At 45.6% G+C, this 9,698-nt stretch overlaps 1 long non-coding RNA gene across 1 annotated transcript in view; it reads left to right on the plus strand.

Annotated features, from left to right (window-relative positions):
- LOC109308724 overlaps positions 1-6,259 on the plus strand; it is a 10,818-nt gene extending 4,559 nt beyond the window's left edge. Inside the window, exon 3 of the long non-coding RNA XR_002100700.1 lies at positions 6,249-6,259. This is a non-coding gene — a long non-coding RNA (uncharacterized LOC109308724). The remainder of the gene's footprint in view (positions 1-6,248) is intronic.
- The last annotated feature ends 3,439 nt before the right edge of the window (positions 6,260-9,698 follow it).

A 9,698-nucleotide genomic window follows, 5' to 3' on the forward strand; every position in this document is an offset into this window, starting at 1 on the left:
CCCAGCCCCTGCCCACCTGCCCCCACATCTGGCCCCAAGACTCCTGCACTGCCTGCAGCAGGTTTCAGGATGCTCGGGGCCTCATGGCACAGCCCCCCCCCCCACATGGCATGGAGCAGCAGGGGGCAGTGCAGCTTGGCTCCAGCTGCCTGGCACCTGGTGCTTTTGGGTAGTTCAGGGCTGCTGGGGCTTTGACCCAGGGCCCTGCACTGCTCAGGGGGACTCCCTGCCATGCTGAGCTGGGTCCTGCATGCTGGGGTAATGCATGCCTTCGCACCATGGCACAGGCAGTGTGGCTGCCAGGTGGCTGGGACCAAGCTGTGCTGCCCCCTGCTGTGTGGGGGGGCTGTGCCATGAGGCTCTGAGCCCCATAATCACTGCTGCTGCTGCTGCTAATAAGCTGTGGGTGGTGTGGGGGAGCTGGGGCCTGGCAGGCAGGGTGGCTGGAGGCCAGTCAGAGGGCATGTGGGCCTTGTTGGGAGGCTGTGGGGGGGATCTGTTTCCTCTGTGGGGGGCAGTCTGTAAACTGTGCAGGAGGTCTGCGCCCTGCAGGGGACAGGGGACTCACTCCTCCTGAGCAACCCACCTATATGCCCCCCCACAGTCCCTCAACAGTCTACCCAGAAACCCCACACCCCCAAGCAACCCCCACAAACCCCTCTCCCACATACCTGGCCCTGTGGGACTACCAGAATTCTAAATAGGGACTACCAGAATTCCTGCTAGTGAGGCAGGTGGGAGGACCCAGGCAGAGGAACCTGATCCGGGCTGGCACCTGGGACTCAGCTGGAGGTGGCTGACCTCCTGGCCACTTGGGGCCAGGAAGAAATGCTTTGACAGTTCAAAGCAGGCCACCACATTGAAAGTATCTTCTGGGCAGTAGCTGCCCGGATGGCAGGGCAGTGGCACACCTGGCAGTAGTGCTGCACAAAGGCCAGCTGTGCAGCCTTGGCCCACTGGCAGTTGGCCCAGAGGCACAGATGCCTCTACTGGCCATGTAGTTCCCATCTGGGTCTGGCAGGCATGCAGCCTTGAGACCAAATGCTGTTGCAGGTGGCAGCAGGTCACAGACTGCTGCAGTGGGTAAAGGGTGCAGGGAACTCTCAGGGCTGCTTCAGCAGTCCAGCTGGCACAAGGGGTAGTGTCCTCAGGTACTAATTAACCAGAAGCTCCTGAGAAGCTGGCCAGGGCAGCTTTTATATAGCTCACCCTGACTGCAGATCCAGGAGGAGCCAGGCAGGATTATATTGCCCCAGGTGGCACAACTTGCCCCACAGCAAAGTGCATGTCTGGGCATGTGTGCTGAGGCAAAAAGCCCTGGCTCAAATTTGTGCCGCTCCTATTTGACCTGCTGCAAGTACACATGCCTGCATGTGTGGATGCACCCTTGAAATCCAGCCAGGACCAGTAAGAAAAGGGACAAAATGTCCCCATGTTTTTAGTCGTACTTCTACCTAGAGCTAGGTGAAAGTGTTTTATTTCCTCTCTCTAAAAGTTTTCATGGGATTTCATTTTCCTCATGAGGAGGACTCCAAGATTTTTCAGGTTTTTTTTTTCCTGACTGAACAAAGAAAAAGAGACCAAGACTTACAGTTCCTGACATCCCCTTTGCTTGGTGGTTAAGACACTGACTTTGAATACATGAGACAGATGTTCAACATTATGGTCTGAATTGGCTAGAGCGCAGGGATTCTGCCCTAAGTTTTCCATAGGCTAGGCAATGCCCTAACCAGTACACTGGTTGTTTTTTGTAAGAGTCTCACAATTTCTGTGTTTTTTTAAGTTGATCAGAAATTCCATCCTTGTTGAAACTGGTACACGCATTCTGAGGGGTGGATCCAGAATTTGGCCAAGGAAGATGCAAGAGCAGCAAACTGAGCTGCAGAGATGATCGCACTTCTCCTTCCAGCCTCCTCCCCTTTCCCCACCCACTGTTGCAGACAGACTGTGCTGCAGGAACCTCCAGGGACTTTCTAATGTCCTCAAAGCAGATAAGAATCCTCCCTCCTGCTCTGTGCTCAGTGAGGTCTTCTCCCTTCCTCATTTCCCTTTCTCTACTCACCGGTGCTGCTTTCCCTGCTGTTCCTGGGGAAGCTTCAGAGCCAATACTGCTTGCTCCAGTCAGACTGCATGGGACCTTGGCTTAGCTGGGACAGTGACAGTGGTAATGGGCCAGCAGTGGGTTCCCCCACCCTGCCCAATCCCCCAGGAGCAGGCATGGGGAAGGGAATCCCGTCTGCCTATCACTACCGCCACTGTTCCAGCTGAGCCCAGCCCTGTGAAGGAGTGGCTCTGAAGCGTCTCTTGCCCTGGCACAGTAGGGAAAGGAGCAGGAGCGGAAGGAAGGGATTTCTCACCTGCTTTGGGGACTTCAAAAAAGTCCTCAGAGGTTCCCAAGGTGTGGTTCAGGGTGAAAGTGAATGTAGCTATATTAATCCACCTCCTCTGGATCTGCCTCTGTATATTCCTGAAGAAAGTTTTGGTTTCTCTGAATCAATATTTTGTGATGAAAAACTGTTTAATGAGAAAATTCCTGACCAACATTATTTCCAATCAAGGTGGAAGGTGACTGCCTGCCCAGTTTCTCATGTCCTCTCACTGCTCTTATTATTTAGCAGTGACAAAGCCCTTAATAAACTTAACATTAAACTTTTCATTAACCTGTTGATTATTCTGATATGTTAATTTGTCTGCTGTTTCTGAGGTGTGTGCAGGAGCTACTGTTTGTTAACATCCAAAGTACTTGAATATCTTGAAAATTATTAGCAAAGTGCTTGCAGGTATTAAAAAAAGCCTGTCTCAAGACATTTATTACCTGCATTTTGCATCAGACTGAAGAACTTTACACCCCATTAGACTGGCTATTATAGATGGAATAAAGTGGAATGATTGTTTAGTATTCATCACTAATTGAGAATTCCTTCAGAATCTCAGCCTTAGAGCCAAGTTGATTAAGGGCAGAAGTAGACTCAGCTCCAGAGACTGCTTTGGAGTTATGCTTGCTTATACCAGTAGTGAATAGGGTCTTTAGCATGAGATTTTCTTTTTGGGTGACTCTGTGATGAAAGAATGTATTGTGATGTGGGCATCAGTTTGCTGGCAGACAGTTGAACTAGACTTGTATGTGTATATTTATTTGAACCTGTGGGATCAAGTATTTGATATGGTTAATTTATTATGAGAAATACATTCAGTAATATGGTAAAGAGATTACTGTGAAATGATAGACAACCTCTATTAGAATTCCTCTACTTACTCTGAACAACACTCATCTGTTATTATTATATATCCCAAAGTGCCTTTGACAGAGTTCTGACACACTCAAATAACAGACATCTAATCCAAATTTATTGCCAAATATAGATCCCCATAGGAATGACAAACTATCCACTCCATTCCTGTACTGTCAGAAACCATGCTTTGCCAGCTCTCCAAATGATTTTGGGCAGGCATCCAGGCAAAACATATTATACTTATATTATAAAACACTGTTTTGACCTAAACCTTTGTTTAAAAAGTATGAGACCAAACTTTTAAATAAGAATAATAGAAGAAAGGCTTCAGAATTTAGATACTAAGAATTTGAAGGCAATCCAATGATCTATCAAAGTAATCTCACCTAAAGACTAGGCAAAAGCATAAAGTAACATTCAGAAGAAAGCAGCATAGAGGAATTAAGTTCTAATTCCTACACCTTCATTTTTCTTGTTTTGATTTAATACTGGCAGACAGTTAAATATGTCATCCATAATGGGACAATTAGTTAAATTAGTTTTCCAGTAATTAAAAAAAGTATGTATAGAATCCGGGTCACTCTACACGCAAAATACCTAATATAAGTAGATTCAGAGAGAAACTAATCCAAGTAATGTGTTTTAAATTCATTTTCTGTTTTCTAAAATGTCAGAGGTTCTGAGTCTTGTTTTCATTATCTAGGCAGCTGGAGAGCAATCCAGAGTTTCTTGAAAACTATAAGGTGTCTTGGAGCTTTCATTTAATTTAAAGCGTACCATGCGTGATCCTGTTCACATAGTAATTAATGGCAAAACCTTTGTGGAGTTGGGTGGCTGGAATGCAACCACTGTGTCAAATGACTTCTCTCTTTTTCCCTCCAGAATGCTCTAAGGTCTTAGGGGATTCTCTGTACAAATGTAGCAGTAATGGGTCAAATCCTGCTCATATGATTTAAACAAATAGTCTCCCTGAAGTCAACAGGACTACTCTGTGAATAAATCCAATGGGATTTAGTGGATTAGCTGGTTCCAGTGCTCACTAAACTGACTGCTATTGACTTCAAGGGCCATTGGATCCAGCCTTCTACGTGTAGTCCATACACCTATCTATTTTGCTCTCCTTTGCTTTGCTGTTGGTTTTTATAGCTGTTTGGCTGAAGTAAAGACTGAAGTTTAAATTGTACTTTACCTCAAGGAAATGTGGAGACTGTTTAGAGAAACAGTTCCCTAAAGTATTTAGACAAGCTGCTATTCCTTTATTTTATGATACTGGCAACTATAGCACAGTTGCTACAGTGGATTTTGGGATACTGTTTTCATTTGGAATCCCCTTATTCTGAATTCACCCAGAGAAGTTCAACAGATTTGTTACAAAGGACTTGAAATCCCTTGTTAATTTAATGGAAGCCCTTTCCTAAAAGAGATGGTAGATCTGGTACATGCCTAATCGAATACATTAGGGCACACAAGGGAGGTTACATGAGTTCATTTTTCTTTTGTTCATGTTTTATATTCCCTATTTTAGATTTTTTTTTCATTTTCCTTTTTTACTTTTCCTCTGAGCCTTAATGGGACAAATTCAGTTAGTGTTCATTCTAGGAAGCTCTGGTGTAGACTACATTGTGCCAAATGTATTATATTACTGCTCTACCATTTAAGTTAAATATATATTTTAGGTTTATAGAGAATTAATTAAAAAATGAAAAGAAGATATCAAAAGATTTTTAATTGGTAATATTTCTGGCTTCTCTAACTGTATATTTTTATGCATGCCTCACCTTCTTAGGGAGCTAACATGCAGATGTGACTTAGAAATACATTTACAGCTTTCTGCACAGTTTTGATATTATACTGTATTTACTTAAGATTTTTTAAAAATCAAGAAGTCTTGTAAAAGTTAATTAGGTCTTTAAAAATGTGAAGTGTAATCAAAGAGTTTTGCTTCATGTCTGGATTTCGGTGCTAGACTATTGGCATCATATTGCATGATTAAGAGTCACTCTCCTAATTTAGCTATTAGGCAATCATTAGGCTGATTACTACATATTGACTGCTGTACTTAGCTCTCTGATCATACTACAGGAAGAAAAACTGTACCAGCAGAAAGGAATAATTTACTGATGACAGCTTTGCCTAACAGTTCTCAAAGCTGTTTTGCGTTTTAAAATGTTTTGCCTTTCAAAGTAAATTCTCACCTTGGCATTTAGAGATGTAAGATCCTGTCAGGTTGTTACAGGAGACTCTGTGACTGCAGTTGGATTTAATGTCCCTTTTGCATCTCAGACTCCAAAGGTCTATGTAAAGTCAAGCCATGTTTTCATTTTGGGAAATAGTCAGAATTAAATTAATCTTCTGAGAGGTTGAGGACACATTTTAAAGAAATTTAGGCTCCTAACATCCATTGAAATCTCTCTGTGTATGTTTTCTCTCTTTAAAGTAGGGTTAGTAATGCTCATTTTGTCTGTCTTGTTTAGTCAGATTATAAACTCCTGGGGCCAGGGACTTTCTGTAGTCACATATTTGTTCAAAGTCTAAGACAATGGAGCCCTGATCTCAGTTGGGGCTACTGTAATGTGCAACCAAAGAGCACTTTTCCATTTATTCCTATGAATTCTAAAGGAATGCTGGCTAAGCACTAGGATCCTGAACACAGGCCATGTCTCCTGTGGAATAAAGGAATAGTAGCTTGTCAGGGCGCTATGTTGGCTTTATAAACATTGATAATTGGAAAATTCTTGCCAGACTTTCATAGTTTCATAGTTACTAGGGTTGGAAGGGACCTATTAGATCACTGAGTTTGACTCCCTGCCCTGGGCAGGAAAGAGTGCTGGGATTAGATGACCCCAGCCAGGTGTCTGTTCAATCTCCTTTTGAATATTTCCAAGGAAAGGGACAACACCACCTCCCTTGGAAGCCTATTCCATATTTTGGTGACCCTCACTGTAAAGAACTTTTTTCCGATGTCCAGCCTGAATTTGCTCTTTTAACTTGTGTCCATTTGTCGCAGGGCACTAGGGTGTCCTGCTTCTCTTAAGGGCTGGAACTGCTAGGGAGAGAGCCCTAACAGTCAGTTGGGAGCCCCAGCTGCTGGTTACCAGGGCAACCAGAACGAACCAGTGGGCCCACACCTGCCAGCGGTCAGCTGACCAGAAGGGGCAGGGCCTGGCTCATATATAAACCCCAGGCCAGAGGCCAGAAGGGCAGCTCCCTGCCAGCAGCCAAGGGGGAAGGAACTCTCCTAGAGCAAGCAAAGGGGAGAGGCCTGACTGCAAGTGTAGCTTCTGGCACTGTTGAGGAACAGAGCATGCCCTGTGTGGCTCGAATTATGTTATAGCTGGGTGGCTTGAGTTATGTTATAGCCTTGGTGTTGATTTCTGTTTATAAGACCGGTGGTTTGGGAGAGGCTATTGGGGAAGGAGGAGGCCTCATTGGGGGCCCCAGTGCCAGAGAAAGGGTGTGGCATTTGGGGTGCACAGACCCAGGCGCCAGTGACGGTGCGGCGACAGGGCTGCAGAGAGCCCAGAGTGAGGACAAGGGGGCAAATTGCAGCAAGGCCTAGACAGGACAACGTCGGTGCCATCTGCAAAGCTTGGAGCATGGTAAAGGGGTGGTTGGAGCCACGCATATAGCCCATAAGGCTGGGGTGTCCTGTGACATCTATTTTGAAGCAGGACCTGCAAGGGGTCTGGGAACCAAACTGTGTCCAAGAGGACTTAAAGACAGCTTCCTTATACTATAAATCCATCAAGATGTGGCGGGTGAGAACTGAAAGGTGCCCAGCGGGCCAAATTGGTATGGTCAAGGGGCCTTAGGGGTAACACTGCCATCCTTAGGGACCCCATCCCATGATACCATTGTTTCTAGTTAGCCCAACTATCACCCTGGTAAACATCATATCCCCCACTTCCTGCTGCCCCCCCACCCCCCAATGAGTTCATAGGCAGCCATAAGATCACCTCTCAGCCTCCTCTTGTAGAGGCTAAAGAGGTTCAGACTTGTCATTTCCTGGACATGTTGGCCAGCTGAGGCAGTAGAACTGCATTCAGGCTGCATGTGTATGTACCCAAACCAAACCCATTGTGTCTCCCACAAGGCCTCCCAATGAACTAGTCCTTTTCTTGAATCACCAAGACTGCTCTTCTCGGCCCATAAGTTAAATCTACAGTGTGATTCTAAAGAAGGTGGAGGGGAATTTCTTGGTTAAAAGACAGGAGTGAAGATACCCTTTTTTCCTCCTCTTCCATATACCTGAACAGTCCCCTAAACTCTTCCCCTGCCTGACCCACCTCAAAATGATCCAGTAATGGTAAGGTTGTTGTTGTGAAAATTTGATCACCTTATGAAAGGCTTGACTCTGCAATTCTTCCTGGTGTGACTAGATTGGGCTAGGAACAGAGACTTAGTCCTTATTTGCTACTACTGTAAAAATAAATTTACCTACAGGAAAGATGAATTTCCACATCCATGCCTCCAAATTTAAAATATTATTCTCATTGGCCTTTCAGAAAATAAGGCACTCTGGAATGGCAGGAATACCCCTTGTCCCACGGATGTTGTGAATTAGGACCACTTACTCCTTATAAATGCAGCAAGACCACCATCTATGTTAGCCTGTTTGTGGTCATAACTCAGCTCAACTTCCCAGAGAGCATTTGCCCTCCATTGAGTCTACTCATAACTAAGTTACATGAGGGGCTATGCATGCTTTATCCATATCCTAGGAATGTCACACATTCCTGAATTTAACTTGTCTCCTCTGAAAGTGTGGTTGCAATGAATAAGGTGTAAACCAGTTATTCTCAACAAGGGCTGCCCCCTGGGCTGCCTTGACATCCTTTCAAGAGAGCCACAGGGTACCACATAAATGATAGTACTGTTGTGTGTGTAAACATGAGCTGCTTACAGACATTAAACCCTCCCCCCAAAAATGCGCTTTATTGGAAGAAACAGCACATTACTTCAACCCAACTTTGCAGTGTCCATAAAGATCAGGCACTGCAGTGGAGCTTTTTGGCACTTTTAGCTCAAGCCAATTCAATCAGCTATTAGATAAAAGCACCAAAAAAGCCCCACTAAAGCTCCTGATCTTTATAGATGACAGGTGAGCCTATGCTGCCTCTTCCGGGTATGAGTGAGGCTTAGCAAAGGAATGTGCCACGTTTAAATTATAGTAGTGGGTTGTTTTTTTTTTTGCGGGGGAGAGGGCAGTTGCATCTGCAAGCGCTTATGATTCACAAAATAAACCCAGAGTTTTCAAATAGGAATCCATAGTACAATATTTTCTGGCCTGTTGTGAACTTCCTATTTTCAACAGGAAAAGCTTGCTCTATTATTTCTTTGTAGTAAAACATGAGTGAAAACTAGGAGCTGGCATTGTCCAAGGGGTGCCTTAAGTCTAAAAAGTTTAAGAACTACTAGTGTAAACACATTGAAACATTAAATGTTGTGGGCATTATCTGCCCTGTAATCCTTTTGTGTGAGTATTATATAATAAATGTAAGCACTTATACAAACCACCTCAGCTTTTAAAAATGACAGGATTATTGGTGGGACCTAACATCATCTAAGACATTTAATCTTATCACCAAGTAATATCAAGGTTATTTCCCTTGTCAAGATAGTTGTTTGTTCTTGATTGACAATTCTTTCATCATTAGAATACTCTTTTGTTTTATAATTTTCCTAATTTGCTATAAAACCTACTAATCTCCTGTTCTCTCTGTAAAGAACTGATGTCTGCTAGAAGCAACTGCCCACATAGGCCATGTCCCAACGAATGCACACGTGCCTTTTGCCCCACCTCAAACCCCTTTGAGGTGGGGCAACAGGCAAGTGCAAGAGGAAAAAAAAACCTTCCCTGCATTGCAAATTTGGATATCCGGGGGTTCAGCCCCCCACACAAGGGTTGCAGCCCCCAACAGGGGATTTGTCCCCCACACAAGGGCTGTGGCCCCCCCACAGGGGGTTTGTCCCTCACACAAGGGCTGTGGCCCCCCAACAAGAGATTCAGCCCCCACACAAGGAGTACGCCCCCCCAAACAGGGGCTACCACCTCCCTTGCAAAGCCCACATGCCCCACTCCAGCCCGCTGATTGCTGCCCTGCCTGGCCCCACCCCCCACCAGGTGCTGTAGCCCCCCCGATGGCTGCCCCATCCCCTGCTGCCCCAGACCACCAATGGCTGCCCCACCCAGCCTCACCCCCCAAACTGCACCTCCAGGCCCCCATGGCTACCCTCACAACCCCAGGCACTGTCACTTAAAAAAAAAACCACCAAAAAAAGGGGGAAAAAAGCTGCTGCTTACCTTAGAAGCAGGGGTGGGATGGCTCCAGGACCTCCTGGCACAGGCCCCCTGGCAGCACATGACAGCGGGGAGGGGGGCAGGAGGGCCTGGGCTGGGGCCGCTGGGGCTGTCACCCTGCCCTGCACTGTGCAGACAGGGTCCCAGTCAGCCAGATGGCAACT

The sequence above is a fragment of the Crocodylus porosus genome, unplaced genomic scaffold (genome assembly GCF_001723895.1).
Source record: "Crocodylus porosus isolate Cpor-Errol unplaced genomic scaffold, CroPor_comp1, whole genome shotgun sequence".
Taxonomy (NCBI): Eukaryota; Metazoa; Chordata; order Crocodylia; family Crocodylidae; genus Crocodylus; species Crocodylus porosus.